This window comes from Chiloscyllium plagiosum, unplaced genomic scaffold, assembly GCF_037043375.1.
Source record: "Chiloscyllium plagiosum isolate Xiang-an unplaced genomic scaffold, Cpla_swu_hap1 HiC_scaffold_39, whole genome shotgun sequence".
NCBI classification, from domain to species: domain Eukaryota; kingdom Metazoa; phylum Chordata; class Chondrichthyes; order Orectolobiformes; family Hemiscylliidae; genus Chiloscyllium; species Chiloscyllium plagiosum.
The window spans coordinates 83,515,541-83,528,022 of NW_028270177.1; the positions used below are offsets into that span (position 1 = coordinate 83,515,541).

At 42.9% G+C, this 12,482-nt stretch overlaps 1 non-coding gene across 1 annotated transcript; it reads right to left on the minus strand.

Moving 5' to 3' along the window:
• Positions 1-9,952: 9,952 nt before the first annotated feature.
• On the minus strand, positions 9,953-10,024 carry trnag-ucc (transfer RNA glycine (anticodon UCC)). Its single transcript has one exon. It is a non-coding gene; the product is annotated as a tRNA-Gly (tRNA).
• Between the last annotated feature and the right edge of the window lie 2,458 nt (positions 10,025-12,482).

Consider the following 12,482-nt stretch of genomic DNA (forward strand, 5'->3'; position numbering starts at 1 on the left):
CACAGACAGTGGCCCGACGTTGGAAGCAAACCTGGGACCATGGTGATGCGAGGCAGCAGTGCTAACTGCTGAGCTACATTTGTCTCTCATCAACGCGAGTAATTCAACTGGATCGCCCAGCATCCTACTCTGTTCTGAACCAAGAGAGGGGGACAACGAATACTGGGGTCAGGCTGCGGACAGGGCAAGCCAAATACTGGTGTTTCAGGTTGGAAACATTCATTTCATGAGATGTATTAAGCACAGGAGTTAAATGTGTAGTCGGGTCCGAGTGGGAAAGGTGATGGGTTAGAATCCATTGGGTCTTCCCCACGCAGTTTCGAATTCTGCCGATTACGTTTTCAATGATTTCCGAAAGGACGATTTCACGCTCAAACTTGAAAAAAGAACAATCTCAACAAACCATGCCAGTTGTTCGATTTGATTTTGTAACCTCGAGTTCTTAATCAGAACTGTACCACTATCAAAACCTTGACCGTTTCTCTTTGCACGGATACTGCTGGAAGCATCGACTTTCTGCAGTATCCTCTGAATGTACTGTGCCAAAGTGCAACTTTACATTCGATTCCGTGAATCACAGTCCTCTATGTCCTGACCCTGGACGGTGGCAAGTTTTCTTCCTGTTCATCAAAGGGCCCATCCCCACGCTTCCTCCCACATCATTATAAACAGCCGCAGGAAATCTCTGGTTCACCTTCTTTGCTCCAAAGTGAAACTTACCAGCCTCTGGACTTTCTCCTCATAAAGGGATATCTCATCTCCGGACATGGTGCAAGACAGAGGATAGTGAAGAAATTTTGGGGAAATATTGACATTTGAAAGCGGAACCATGTTAAGGAGGCAAAACATGGAAACCAGTCTCCAGCTTTGTCGATCTTCAGAAACTTTTTGGGAAGTGGAATCGGAGGGGAATGAGCAAGGGTGAACTGTCGGACTGAGCAGAAACAGTCAAGACAGCTCCCCCCTCTTTAAGGGGACGGGGCATTAACTCTGATGTTCTCAGGACACGAACTGATCTGAGACATTGAAAGATTTCTCGTTTTTGTATATGAGGACTCCAGGACATTGAAAAAGCTCGGGCCAGACAAAAACTGAGAGGCTGGAACCCAGACTGTCCCGATTGTGGGAGAGAGGCTTCCCAGTGACATGGTTCGCCTGCAGTGAGTGAGATCAGACTGTTCCTAGGTCTCCATATTGAGAGTCCCAGGCTTTATTTTGAAAAAAAAATACATCTGATAGAGGACAGTTGTCATTCTGGGAAGGGCAGACTGAAGTTGAGATTCAGTAACCGCCTACTTTGGAGGATCGTGTGATGTGCTGGATTGCACGTGTCAGCACATTAGTCTGCTGAATGAAAGATAGCTGATTCAAGAGCCCCGCGGGCGACAGCGATTGCTGCCCTTAATGCATCTGTTTGCTTTGCTGCACTGTTTCAATTTCTAATGAGGTCAAAAGATATTCTCCAAATGTAAACACTATCATGTGACTAACCACAATGACATTTCCGCATTGCTGTCAAGATTAATGTCAAGAACTGTGACTTGTGGGAATCTGAAACCAAAAAGAAACTGCTGCAGAAACAAGCCAATTTGGGAGTACCTGTGGGAGAAAACACAGCGCTGATGACGTTCTGAAACATTGCCTCTTATTGTTTCTCCAGACATGCTGCTAGACCTGCTGAGGTTCTCTTGCAAGTTCTGTTTTTATTTTAACTGAATGCCCATTTCATCCATCAGGATGATACAGCCAGCCTCACCACGCACCGAAATTTTACACGTTTGGAAGCTGCGAAATGATTGGATTCAAACAAACCCAATAATGATTTACTCTTCCTCAGCTCCACAAGGAAGGAGACCTGGGAAGTGAACTGCACAGTGTCGTCCTGTCGTCCTGGATGAGTGGTTAAGGCAATGGAATTGAAATTCATATGACTTTAACCATGCAACCTCGAATCCTACTGATGGCGATGGAGAACTGCCAATAATTGCGAAGGGAAATTGCTCCCTAACTTTGACTGGAAGAGTCAGCTTAAAAACAAAAACGGGCAAATCTGCAACCCACTGCCTGTCAGGGTGCAGCAAGCAGAAATTTCCAGAGAAATTTGAGACGCATTGATGTGTACACTTCTACCACCAACTGCGTTTGAAGCTGTTAGCCAACTGTTGGAAAATGAGACGAGAACAGTCAGGGACTTGTGTTCGACTGGTGCAAACTTGTTCAGCTGAAGTGCATTTTCTGTGCTGCAGAAATCTTTGACATGCCGCGGTTAAGTGGTCGGAGAACCTGGCAGATGTGAAGCACGTTAAACTGGTCTCATCCTGACATCTCTCCTGCTCTCGGGGGATTTGTCTGTCTGTCCACCTGTGTGGATGAAAATGAGGATGATTTCCTCAGAGGGAATTACCATACAGTGTGACCACGTCAAAGTTCAGTCCTATGATTGTGTCATTTAAGAGCACGGGGAGTATCTCATTAACATTTACCCTGGAAACATCAGAACATGCAAGGTTAAGTGCCTCATGCTGGAAACTGGGACCAGAGTAGATGAATATCCGGTCTCCCGCACTGCAGATAGGCAGAAAGGCCTTTTCCACGCTGAAAGAAATGGAAGAAAGAACGATATTGATGTGCAGCTAAAATGATCATAAATGAAAAAATAAAAGGGGATTCGTTATGGAAACATACAGCACCATATTTCAATTTCCCTGGAAGTCTAGTGGTAAGGATTCAGTACTCTGACTGCTGTGGCAATGGGAGATTTCCTCTGACCGGTTATCTTGTTGACAGGCTTCCCAAAGCAGGGAATGTTGTATGGTGCTGGCAATTGATGGAGATTTGTCACAAACACGATTCAGACTACCGTAAAACAAATAAGTGCGAATCCTGGAAATCTGAATCAACAACAGGAATTAACAGACAAATTCAGCCGGCCTGACAGCACCCGTGGAGACAAAAAGATTTAATGTTTCATATCGACAGAATCAGGTAACTTGTGCATTTTATTGTTTTAATTCCAGTGTAATTGCCAGTTTCAATTCACGAATCAGCATACATATCAGAATCTCTCATTAGCTGACATACGTCATCTGTAAAATGAAAAATGTCATATCGGCTGTAATGCTGTTGCGGTTCTCCTGAGTTCGTGAAAGTCTGGCCTTACTCATTGCCTTTATCTTGTCCTTTGTGTCCATGAGCAACAACGTTGAATGGAGAGCTTCTGTTTTCAATGTCTACCTTCGTATGCTTATGTATGTGTCTCCCTTTGTCTCTCTGTACCACCTCACTCTCTTCTACATTCTCCCACTCTCTGTCTGTCAATATCCCTCAATTTCTATTCCTTCTCTTTGAAAAGTCTGAAATTCGGTGACAGTTTGAGAGTATACCTGTTTCGTGTCTTTCTCCGCCTCCCCCCCAACCTGCCCCACCCCCAACCCGCCCCGGCCAGAGTGTGTAGAACTGGGCTCACAGTCTCCAGGTAATATCTCTGTCACTTAGCTCTGAGGTCAGGTGACATTTCTTCACTCAAAATATGATCATTTACAATTGTAATTAGAATTCATAACCGACCAGAAGAAAAGCAGTTTCTCTCCAATTTAGGATTTCAATGATGTCATTGCAGTTTGCCTAAAATTAATGAATGGTGACAGCAGACAATGAGAGCTATCATCTCGCAATGGATGCGTTATTACCACAACATTTCCTGGCAAGTCTGCAGTGTCTCCTGCCTCACTTCATTATTTAAAAAAAGACTTGCTGTGACAGCGAGAGACTAAAAGTAGAAGAGATGGAGAGATCATTGGTGAACAGAGTACAGAATCTCGGCGTTGATGAGCAGGATAGAACATTGATTAATGGGTCCACAGCAGGCGGCAGGGCTTGGTATCACCAAATAACAACGGGCTGAGCTCAAACACAAGAAGCATGCTGAGCCGTCACTGTCGCGATATTGGATCAACAACATGGCTTTTACAATAACTTTATGTAATGAACTTTCAATGTACGGAACATTTCAGAGCATTTGACACCATACTCGCCAGGTTATTACCAGATGCTTTAACTGACGAAGCTACATATGGTGTTCTTCAAATCCATATGTGCATTTAATTAACTATTTGATCACAGTAACTCGGACTTCCTTGCAGTAATAAAGCTGTTCGATGAGAAAATATATCAACCTGCGCTTGTGCAGGAAAGAACAGTTCACAGCTAGTCTTCCTTCACTGAAAATGCACCGAAAGGGGCAATCTCTTCTTGTTTGCTTTCAAACTATTGCCTTCCCCTCTATAATCTGACAGGATAAAGAGGATGCGTTCATCCTCTCGGGGCCGATAAAACGCGTGAATATGAACAGAGGGAATCTCATACCGAAAGATCAGGGTAATTGTGGTGAATTTACCAGGAGTGGTGTGTGAGTCGGTGTTAACAGTGGGAAGTAAGGGCTAACCCATTAGCACTGACATTGAGCCTTGCACCAACAGCATCTCACTCAATTCTTGCCTCACGTCTCCCAGTCATCATTGACTTTTACTTTATCCGACTCCCCCTTCGAAACTTCTCACTTGTTCCCGAACACTTTCGGATTTCCACTTCGAAATTGCAGCCGTTTGAAATGAATTTCTAGAGTATGCACGTCACTCTTTGGGATCAGCTGCCCTGCCGAGCCATAATTACTCCAGAGCTTGCGATAGTAAGTTACTTCACAGAACCGTGGAAATACTCAGCACAGAGATGCATCCATGATGTTGCTAGGGAGGGAGTTCCAAGAATTAAAACAAAGGACATTGAAGGAACAGTGAGATAGTTTCAGCTGAGAAGGGCGAGATTCTTAGAGGCGATTTGCGGTGAGAGGTGTCTCGTGTATCTGCCGCAATGATCCTTCTAGTTGGAGGCAATCAATCACTGGATTGATTCTGGCAGATCCGCGTCTGTGCTCTGTGTGGAAGCAGGAAATAGTTTTCATTCAGATAAACCAAAAGAAGAGAAATAAATCTTTATTTCCTGAATGCGAATTGGATCCAGGTCTGTGCGATTCAAACTCAGACTCTGAAGCAGGGACTCCACTGATGCTGACAATAACCCTTGACCTAACCTGTCCAAACTTTTGTACCTAGTTTCTATCTCCCCATATTTTGTAGCACCAGTCCTTGCCGTGAGTGGTGAAGGAGCTAACTACTCCCTCGCAGAAAAACAACTGGGGCAAGAGACCCATATATCTGTCCCACAGCGGCTATTGCTTTGCTCCGAACAGACCGGGTTTGCTGTGTGGGACTGAAACTGTGTTCGATCACACACACACACACGGTGTAACAGCTGCCAGCAGATGTGGAGAAGGTTGGGGCGGATTCAGACCCATTCTGGGAAATAGACTGGATCCAGAATTCAAGGGAGCTTAGTGTCACAGAAAGAAGGCTGGAGAATTGGGTTGGGAAAGATATCAGCCATGATCGAATGGTCGGGCAGACTAGATTGGCTGAATGCTCTAACTGTCCACCGATGCCTTCTGGTCCCTGACCATCCGGAATCTAAGGAAATAGAAACAGAGTTTTTTTTTCAGTTCGAAGTCCTCCGGTCATAACTGGGTGAGGTGAGAGGTGGAGCACGTCTGATGTAAGTTTAGAGACTGGGAAAATGTTTGGAGACGAAGTAATAAAAGAGGATCTGAGTATAAAGCTGGAAGTCAGGAGATATTCAATAAAAAGGAAGGGTGTGTAAGGCAGAGGGAGATGGACATGGAGAAAGAAGTGTCACTGGTCTTGAAGTCTTAACTCTATTTTCTTTTCCAAGATTCTACCAGACCTGCTGAGATTTTCCCGCAATTTCTTTTGTTGGTACTGAAACAGAAGATGGGAGTGAGTTCCTGGATCCACCAGCTCTCTGTTCTGTGGTCGTTTGAATTCCTCGTTCGACCAGATCACATCTCAGCCACGCGAAAACCTCACTAACCTGCCCCACCCCACCCCTGTTACTGACGGCTCACCCACCTATTGTGTATCGCAGGATTTCACTCTGCCACTTCCTCCAAGTCATTCGGTCAGATAAAACATTAAATCCGATGACTGACCAGTCTGGATTTCACGAAATATATCTTTCCAACTTGAAAAATGCTCATTAATGTCGATTCGATGATTTCTGTTAAATAGACAATGGACAGACAATGCTGCTTTATGACCCAAAACCTAGAAATCCTTTATTGTGCAACGGACTTTTATATAGCCCCTTATTGATTGCTTGCTAAAATTCAAATGAACTTTACTGAGCATCGTCCTTCACCAAGTCTGCAGGTCATGCTACCAAAGAAATCTGTCAGATTGTCATCGTGTGTTTTTCCTTTCAAAAATGATGTTGACTCAGTTTGACTGTAATCATCTTTTCTAAACTTTCTGCTTTTCTTAATTTGCAATGGTGGTTCACATTTTCGAAATGATAACAAAGACATTAGAGTAGATGGAAGCAATTTAACCCATCAAGTCAGCGACAAGTTTCAATGAGATCACGGTTAATTTGGTTAATCTTCAACTTACCTTTCGGCCTCATCTCTGTGGCCCTAGATTCCCGAAGTGGCCAAATGTCTATCTTTCTCAGCCTTGCATGTATGCAGCCTTGACAACCCTCTGTTGCAAACAACGTCACAGATTTGCTACCCTCTGAAAGAGAAAATATCCCCCACACCTAAGTCTTACATAATTGGTCCCTTCCGCTGTGAGGAGTCCTTCTGGTGCCACATTATCCCAGGTGTATATCATAGCAGAAAAAAACCCCTCAAGATCGGTCTGCCCTGTCCAGTGCCAGCTCTGAGTATTTGCAGGATTGTCTTTTTTGACTTTTGAATGAACAAATAGACCTGAATTTTCTTCAAAACGCTTCATTGTCTGTAATTTCGCTGGCCGTGTAGTGCGCTAGAAAGTCGAGTGCTTGATCATAAATATATCACTCTCAAAATATTATCTCTGTTTCTCTTTCCACAAGTACCGCACGATCCGTCGGTTTTCTGCAGTATTCTGTGAATTTACTGTGCACAAGTGCTGCATTTCACTAAGTTCCTTCAATCACAGTCCTCTGGACACTGACCCTGTTCAGTGACAATACTTTCTCCTGATCGTCAATGTGCCAATCCCCACCGCACCCTCCCCCATCAAGATAAACAGCTGCAGAACATCTTCAGTTAAGTCTCTTGGCTCCAAAGAAAACCTCTGGAAACTCTCCAAATGCCAGGAAATCTCGACCATGGATATGGTGAAAGACAGAGGAGTGTTAAAGAGATTTTGGGAAAATATTATCAATTGGCAGGTGGAAAAAATGTTAAAGAGGCAAACCTTATAACCCAGTCTCCAACATTATGAATCTTCAGAAACTTTGTGAGAAGTGAAATCCAAGAAGAATGAAGAAGGGTGAACTGCCCGAATGAGCAGAGACAGTCAAGAGAGCTTCCCCATCTTTAAGAGGACAGACCATTAACTTTGATGTTCTCGGGACATGAACTGATCTGAGACATTGAAATAATTCTCGTTCCCCTCCATGACAAATACGAACCTCATCTCGACTCCAGGACAATGAAAAAACTCACGATCACACAAGGGACAAGAAGGCTTGAAGGGAGTTGGTCCCAGTTGGAGGAGAGCTGGTGCTCAGTGACATGGGTGTGTCTGTCGTGGATGGGATAAGACTGTTCCCATGCCTCCATAATGAATGTTATGGAGGCATGGGAACTGATAAAACTGATAAGAGGGCACTTCTCGGCCTGAGAAGGACCGACTGAAGTCTGTCACAGCCTGCTTTAGATGTTCGGGCAAGGTTTTAGGTTGGAAGTTTCAGCGTATTAGACCGTTAAATGAAAGGCTGGTGGTTCAAGACCTCCAAAGGCGACAGCGATCGTTGTTGTTAAAGCATCTGTTTTCTCTGCTGCAGGGTTTCTTGTTTCAAATGTGGGCAGGTAAATGTTCCTCAAACGGAAAATTTCCGTGTGAAGAACCACAAAGAACTTTCTGCAATGGTTTAAAGGTTAATGTAATGAACTGTGGACTCTGGGAATCTGAAACAAAATCAGAAACTGCTGACAAAACTATCTGATTTGGCAGTACCTGTGGGAGATTATTGAGTTCTGATGAAGTTGTTAAATATTGTCCACGATTCTCTATTGTCACGATGCTGCCAGAACTGCTGAATTTTGTCGTGGAAAAAGTATAGAGAATCACCAGGAGATGTAGAGTGTTCTTCAAGAAGTCGGTCTATTATTTGCAAACGAAAAACCGTGACACCGAGAAAGCAGATTCTCGAATGCTCTCGAACTTCATTGTCCATGGTTTTTTATAAATTTTTCCCATACTTTGTTTGCTTATCAGCATGTCTAAATATTTTAATCAAAGTACCTCACACTCGCAACACAATAAACCAGTGATGTTAGTTCCAACATCTCTTTAATTGTTCTTTCTACTTAACGTTATTCTCATGTGACGGTTAGATATTTAATCTCACCTTTCGCAACAATGGGCTTTCATTCCAGACAGTACTTCACATTGTCCCGATGTCATAATTAATCATTTATTGTCAATAATCTCAATCAGGCTGACTCTATTAACTATTAATTAGATATTTAATGTCATGTCCCAAATATTTATGTTCCCAATCGTGTCATAATGATACTTAACAGGAAGACTAACTTTACTAACTGTAATATAATCTCACCATCGAAACCTTTCAGCGTTAACCTTTCTTTGCTAATTGGTGTAAGAGAATTCCACTATTCTTATCTCATCCTGCATTCTACACTCCCCTTGCAATAGATCGCCAGTGGGGTTCATGTTTTAACCCTTCCCTTGCTTTCATGCTTTAAACCTTCCCTTGCTTTCATGCTCTTTATTTTCCATAATAACATTTTGTCATTCTGACCAAAGGCAGTCATTCCTGGCACTGGATTTACTAACGTTGAATTGTCAGTGATCAGAGAGGACTGTCCCTGTAGTTCTGCTCCCGACTCTCCACCTCCCGCTCTGTTAGTAACCTCTCAGTCTCCTGGGAATTGCATTGTTCCCAATTTTGCCGGATTCCAGGCCTTTAAGCTTGGCTGAGCAGACAGTCGATGGTCTGAGGAATATCATTCCCAAACGTCTCGTGTCCGAGGTAATAACAATTAATAACGATGTCTGTGCATCCTCCTCTAATCTGGGAAAATCATTGTTGCGGACTGTAGGAACATTTATTGACCGAAATTGAGGAGGTTTTGAACCAGATCAAACTCCTATGAGTTAAGAAGATGGTCTAGATCCTTTTTTCTTTTCCCCTGAAGGCAAATGTACGGCAATGCAATTCAATTGGTGAAACTTCCAGGCTTGAACCGAAACACAATTTACTTCGCACTATCGTTGTAACACAAACAAAAAACAAAATGTGGACTAACCCAACTCTATTAGAAAACTTAACAAAATGAAATATCATTTAACTACGAACCAGCCAATGTTCGAATATCATAACATTGCATAGACTACACAAATCTGGCCTTCCTGCTACCGGAATGATATTGTGAAACTTGAACAGATGAGAAAAAGGTATAATGTGATGTTTGTAATTCTTAAGCTTCCCAATGGTTTTGAGGTGCGAATGTATTTTAACCTTGAAGAAATTTGATGTATTTAAACCTCCTTCCTGTCCACGATAGAAGCTGTTGAATCCGGTCCGAATTTCCAGGGGCTTCTGTAATTATTTAAGGTTTCTGACGACAGCAATCTCTCACTTTTCGTACAAAACAAAACGAACCTTATGTTGCGAACAATATTCAAATCAGCAATGGGAAGCAGAGAAGAAAGCTTTCGAGCAACGCTGCCCGGATTGTCATGGCAATTTACAGGAACCATCGCCATGAAAACCCTAAAACAACCTGACAAATCCATTTCGCCACAGAATGCAACGTTGGTGCTCAAGACTTTTCCTTGTGAAACCACAGGAAACGCCACAACACTGCGATGGCCGGGAATCGAACCCAGGTCAACTGCTTGGAAGGCAGTTATGCTCACCACTACACCACCACCGCGCTCGCAGCTAAACTCTCCCTTTTCCGAAACACACATAACAAGGCCGTGATAGTCACCAACTGAACTGGGGCTGAAAGCAAAACAAGAAATTGCTTGTCAAACGTCAACAGGTCTGAAAACACCAGAATCAGAAGCCTTCAGCCCTTAAGAACAATCACTGGATCCAAAAGGTTCAGTCCTCACAAATGCTGCCGGACCTGCTGAGTTTCCCAGCAATTTTTGTGCTGTCTCTCAGATCTGCAACATCTGCAGTTCTTAGTCAGATATAAAACAAACGTTGACCCATTGAAGGGGTATTTGATCAGGTGATTGTCTTCTTCATACACAGATATGGATGCGATGGAGTATAGGATCATAAAATTCTTACAGTGTAGAAACAGGCTGTTTGGCTCATCATGCATCCCACCAAGTCTCACCCTCTACGCTATTCCTGTAACCCCACATTTCTCATGGCTAAACATGTAACCAACACTCACCTGGACACTATTGACTATTGAGCATTGCAAATCCACCCTAACCTGCGCATCTTTGGACTGTGCGAGGAAACTGGAGCACCCGGAGGAAACTCACGCAGACACGTGGAGAATGTGCAAACTCCACACAGACAGTCTTCAATAAGACAGGGATCTGGGTAATTGGAGAGGTTTCAAGAGGGAGTGCAGACTGGTTTGTGAATGATGGGCCGAAAGTCTGATGTCAGTGCTGTAAAGGCTCTACAGTAACATGATTCCCTAATCCAGCATTCAACACAGTTTGCATTTTGTTTTAATCCGTCCTGTTATTGACATTATTTTGAGTGAAATGTACAGAGAGAGGTGGTTTGCGCATTCACACAGATCTGTGTTGTGATGGGTCAGGAGCAACATACAAAATAACAACTGTCGGAAGGAGAATTGAATTCCCCTTCCGAATCTGCCGAGGACATGCAGGACCGGGAGTTTCTCTATAACCACTCACTCACCACCCAACGCCTTGAGGAAAAACGCCTGACCTTCCGCCTCTGGAACCTCCAGATATCGTGTGTGTGTGTGTGTGTGTGTATGTGTGTGTGTGTGTGCATGTGCGCGTGTGTGTGTTTTGTGCCTGTGTCTTTGTGTGTGTGACAGACGGAAATACGTACAGAGACTCAGACACAATCACATATGCAGAGAGATGTGCAAAGACACATACAGACAGAAGCACACATATCGACTTAAAGAGACACACGTGCACATACAGTCACACAGACATACACACACAAGCGCACAGATGTTGATGGAGACAGCAAAAGTGATACTATTAGAATTTCTTTCCTAAAACTAAATGAGAAATTAATAGATTTTTGGATTGTTTGACTTTACAGGAAATTTGTCCATACTTTTGTCCGGACAGCTGCGCCTTTAACATGTTTTTGAATGAAATAAGAAAAAGGTGGTTTAGTTAGTAGAGTGCGAGGTTAATGTAGAAAGGATGAAAGCAATTTGAATTGATGAACCTATTTTACCATACTTGCGTTTTCCAGTCTTTTCAAAATGGCCGCTGATGCTTCTGAATTGGGTCTAAGTGCTTTCTTGTTCCAGGATGATAAATTAGGAATTGAGAACCTGGAGGATAGTTCTATTAGAATCAATACCGAACATTGGAAAAGTACTCTTCCATAGGAAAGGGGATTTTGGGGTTGCTGTTAGATCTTCAGTACTTTGAAGACCACCAAACAAAGAACAATGAAATACAAAATTACACAGATTGTAATCCACTGGCCTTCTTTAAATGTTTCAAATTAACAATGCAACATATTTTGATGGTGTCGTTTGTTGTAACCATTTTATTATACACATCACCAGAAAACCGAATGTGAATTCAGATATATTGTCCTAAAATACAAATGGTGAAATACGTAAAAGCTTTAAGAAATGCGAAGGTTGCATAACATTGCAAGAAGGGAGAATTAATAAATAGACTGTACTTGTTATAAAAAATGTGCATCATGTATTTTGCAAGTACATGCGTTTTTGAAATGGCATTTTAGTTTTCTCAGGGCGAATACATATAAAAACATATTTTAAAAAAGAATTGAGTGTGCTTGTGGACTAAAATGTGAAAAGAGCGACTTTACAAACAGATCGAAAGTGGAGGATAGCTGCAAGGTTTGACAGCAATTTACCTGATAGTGACACAATAATTGAAATGTGATTGGAGATGAGCGGAGTTATACACAGATGCAGCCTTTGTTTGTGACAAGGTGCTCATTGATTATTGGCCACGAGTTCACCACTGACAAAGGCTGTCAGGTACCAGCAACGATGTGATTGGTTCTCAGGCAACTAAACAGCTTGGGACTCTGAACAAGATACAGGAAAGTCTTCAACTGCTCAGGAGCTCTCTCTGTTCGCGGCAGTGATAGGTGCTTTAATCCTGACGAAGCCTGGTTTATTTTTGTTTCAGCTGTTCCTATGCGTTCTGCCTTTTAATGAGTGT